Genomic DNA, 4285 nt, shown 5'->3' with positions numbered 1-4285 from the left:
ACCTGGCTTCTCCTACTTTCCCAATGAGACTCGGTTCCAGTTGCCCACAAGGTAACACGTGATAATATGCACTCATGTTTTCAGCTCTGCTCCCTTCTCGGACTCATCCTCTGACTTCTCTTTGGTTTTTAAGATACTTTCAAAAAATCTTAAGGTCTAATTCTAGGGGAACCTAAAAGTATTACAAACTCAACAGAAGCATTTTAAAAAGTAGCAAAGTTGGTTTTGGGGTTTTTTTCCCCCAAGCGGCTGGAAAGATGGCAGACATTCAGACCGAGCGTGCCCACCAGAATCAGTCGATCATCTTCCAGAACAAAAAGAGGGTGATGTGAGGTAAAACCAGCAAGGAGAAGCCCCCACGTTATTACAGGAGCATCGGTCTGGGCTTCAAGGTGGTCGTTGATGGCACCTACATTGACAAGAAATGCCCTTTCACAGGTACTGTGTCCATCCGAAGGTGAACCTTGTCAGACATGGTGACAAAGATGAAGATGCAAATAAAGATTGTCATCCCCCGAGACTACCTTCATTACCTCCCCAAGTACAGTCGCTTTGAGAATCGCCACAATAATAGATCTATGCACCAGTCCCCCTGCTTCAGAGATGCCCAGATTGGTGACATTGTTACCACTGGTGCCAGCCAGTGAGTAAGACCATGCACTTCAAGGGGCTCAAGGTCACTAAGGCCACAGACACCAAGAAGGTTCCAGAAGTTCTGAGCTGGACACTACCCCTAAGTGAAATAAAGATATCCCCCCCCCAAAAAAAGAAAGAAGAGTAGCAAAGAATGATGCAGTAGGAACCCAAGAGGAAGCCCTTCCACTGCAAAGAGAGACACATCCTCTTTGGAAGACAGCGAGGAAGTGGAGTGTTAACCTCACGTCTTTTTTCAAGTCTAGCCTCACCTACATTCCTCTCTGTGGTAAACTTCTCTGGGGAGGTTTATTTAGCACCAGCCCTTTATATACCAGTGCCTCCACCAAGAGGCTGATTGAACTAAATCTGGTTGAACTGCCCTCTTTCTGTCCCAGGTGGAGTTGGTGCCTCTGCAGCACTCCTTTGCCAAAAGCAGGTGTGACTGGCAAAATGGTCCCAAAGATTTCTCCAAAGTCTATTAGTGTGTTATGTCATATGGGAGAATGGACCAGGCAGATGTAATTAAGAATACAGACTTTTTTTTGAATTGTGAGATTATCATTGATTAGCCAACCTAACTACACAATCCCTTCAAAGGAGAGCATTTTGTCTAGCTGGGGACAGTGAGATGTGGCAGATGGACAAGTCAGAGACTCAAAGTATGAGTAAGACATGCTACATGCCTCTTTGAAGGTTGATGGGGCCTTGTGACGAAGAATGTGAGTGACCTTCAGGAAAAAATGGGGTCTTCAGTCCAAGAACTTCAAGGAACTGCATCCTGCCAACAGGCTGAATGAACTTGGAAGTAGATTTTTCTGAGAGACTGAAGATAAGAGCCTGGCAGGATCCCACCTTGACTTTGGCCATGCACTTGAGCCATCAGGAGTCCATCTGAAGCTCTGACGTACCAAACTAAGAGATAATCAATGTGCATTGTTTTAAGCTACTATGATTGTGAAAATTTGTTACAGCAGGACTAGGAAATCAATAAACAAGACTTCGCGGGCTAGTGAAGGTAATTTTTTTCAACTTTGATTATAATTTAGAAATGAAAGCTCTATAGAAATGTCTTTTTTTTAATCTGTCAATCCTATAAAGCATTTAGGTCAGCTGTGGAGAGCTTCCTGTTGGCTCATTAAGAACAGGAATGTAAAAAAAAAAAAAAGAACAGGAGTGTAAACAAAACTTGGTGCATTTGTTTAATGGTATATTATTGGTCCATAAAGAGAAGCTAAGTACCGAACATGAGAAAACATGGATGAACATTGAAAACATCATGCTATGTGAAGGAAGTTAGAAAGACAAATATTGCCTGATCTCTCTGAAGTGAAATACCTAGGAAAGGCAAAAGTATAGAGTTAAAAATAGATGAACAATTACCAGGGGCTGAGGAACAGGGGAGTGGGAGTTGCCGTTTACAGGGCACTGAAGGTCTAACTAGGGATGAGGAGAACTTTCGGAAATAACGGTATCCCTGTTGTTGTTATGTGCCGTTGAGTCACCTGCAACTCATAGCGACCCTATGTACAATAGCCCTAAAACCTGCTCTATCCCTTGCCAATCTTATTGTCTCCAACACACTTATCTGCATTACCCCAGTGATGGACTCAATCCATCTCATCATGCTGTCCGTCCACCCTCCCAAGCATGATGTCCCTCTCCAAGGACTGATCCCACCTTGCAACATGTCCAAAATATGTCAGACGGAGTTTCAGAATCCCTGCCTCCAAGGAGCAGCCTGGCTTCACCCTCTTCAAGATGAATCTGTTTGTTCTCCTAGCAGTCCATGGTATATTCAATAACTCTTCTCCAGCACCACAGCTCAAAGGCATCAACTCTCCTTCTATCATCCTTAGTCATTGTCTAGCTCTCTGATGCATAGCAAGTAATTGCAAAGACCATGGCCTTTATCAGATGCACCTTAGTCTCCAGACTGACATCATTGCTCTTCAGTACTTTGGAGAGGTCTCTGACAGCAGACTTTCCCAATGCAATTCATCTTTTAATTTCCTGGCTGCTGGTACCAAGAGTGTTGATTGTAGAGCCAAACTGAAGCTGTCAACAGTCTCAATCTCTTCACTGTATACCTAGAAAGGATAAAAATGACCCAACCATAGTTATACAGGAGTCAATGAGTAGAGTTGCAAGTTCTTTTTGTATTTAAGTGGATAGAGATGTCCTCATATCCGGGAGTGGTGGTAGGGATTGCAGGTGACTCTGAAGGAATCAGGTGACACAGTGGTCGATGCTTCTCTGCTAACTGGAAGGTCGGTAGTTTGAACCTATCAGCTGCTCCACAGGAGAAAGACGGAATTCTTCTTCTTAAAGATTTACAGGTCAGGGAAGCCACGATAGGTCTCTTCCGTCCTACAGGGTCACTATGAGTCAGAATCACCTTGAGACAATGGGTTGGGTTTCGCTTATGTGGGTCTTGTAGGATTTGAAGGTCAGGTAGGGAATAAGGACACTTCTGGACTGGCTATTCCAATAATTGGACTGGATAACTCCTTTTCATCTTTAGTGACTACGTATGGCCTTTGGCAGATCTTGGCTCTGGAGGCAGTGGGGAAGCTGGCTGTGCTCACGTAAGAAGTGCTCCAGAGGCTGTTTTGTCTGTGCTCTGTCCAATTCATGTCCTGTGATATGACGGGCACTTAAGGGTAGCTCCACATTTATTTAAACCCTGTCACTCCTCAGGCAGGAAAATGCAAATAAGCCAGACCCTAGTTTTGGAATTTGCCTTCCCTCTCTATTAAACATCTCTGCTACTCCAAATTCCAAGGTAAGGGTAGTTAGAGACTGCCCACTGAAGAAGTTCATGTATTGTGCTTGGAATTTTTCTAGGGACAGGAGTTTATATTTTAATCTCAGCAAAGAGGGCAAGTAAAATGTACCAGTCCCACTTCCCAGTGGAGGAAGTGGAAGCTGGTTTCCTGCCTTAATCACAGAGCTCTGCGAAGTCTACTCTCACCTGCAATGGAAAGTCTCGTTTGTTGTTGGTTGGTTTTTTTGTTTGTTTTGCTTGGACTTTTGTGTCTTGCAATGAGTCACCAGAAAGACTGTGAACTGGAGAAGTAACTAAGAGTACGCTTTGGGAAAATCACCTCTCCCAGGAGACTCAGTGGAGAGCTGCGCATAGTGAAGGCTGACCTGGACTCAGCTTTGGGCTCTTAACTCTCACCCTTTCCTTCTCTGCTGTTCTTGGTTCCCTCACAAGTAACGTGAACATGCTGGACCTCGGTGGATAACATCTGACAGTCGCTCCGCCTTAATTGTAGAAATGGGGGTGGGGGGAATCCAAAACAACAGCCATCAACTATTTATCTCTGAGAAGTGAGATTATAAATGTTCTTGTTGTATGCTCTCGAGTCAGAACTGACTCACAGCTGACCATTCAGTGGGTTTTCAGAGACAGTAAATCACACTAGCGGAAACTGCCCATCTTTCTCCTTCTGTGCATCAGTGGTGGATTAAAACTGTGTGCCTTTGGATTGACAGTTCAACTCTTTACCACGAGCCTACCAGAGCTTCCTATTAGCTTTGTAAGTTTTTTTTTCTTTTCTTTTTTTAAAAAATTTTTTCTTTTTTAAAAAGAATTTTAATGAGCATTTACAGAGATTTTGGATTTCCATTCATTCATTGCTGCCCT

General features: G+C 43.7%; 1 pseudogene; it reads left to right on the top strand.

Annotated features, from left to right (window-relative positions):
• The first annotated feature begins 257 nt into the window (after nucleotides 1-257).
• Nucleotides 258-4285, top strand: part of LOC102869256 — an 18119-nt pseudogene continuing 14091 nt past the window's right edge.

Source organism: Elephantulus edwardii, unplaced genomic scaffold, assembly GCF_000299155.1.
Source record: "Elephantulus edwardii isolate Elephantulus edwardi_28Jun2011 unplaced genomic scaffold, EleEdw1.0 scaffold00201, whole genome shotgun sequence".
Classification (NCBI taxonomy): domain Eukaryota; kingdom Metazoa; phylum Chordata; class Mammalia; order Macroscelidea; family Macroscelididae; genus Elephantulus; species Elephantulus edwardii.
The sequence above is the reverse complement of the archived record's forward strand: the minus strand, read 5'-3'. Positions and strand labels throughout refer to the sequence as shown.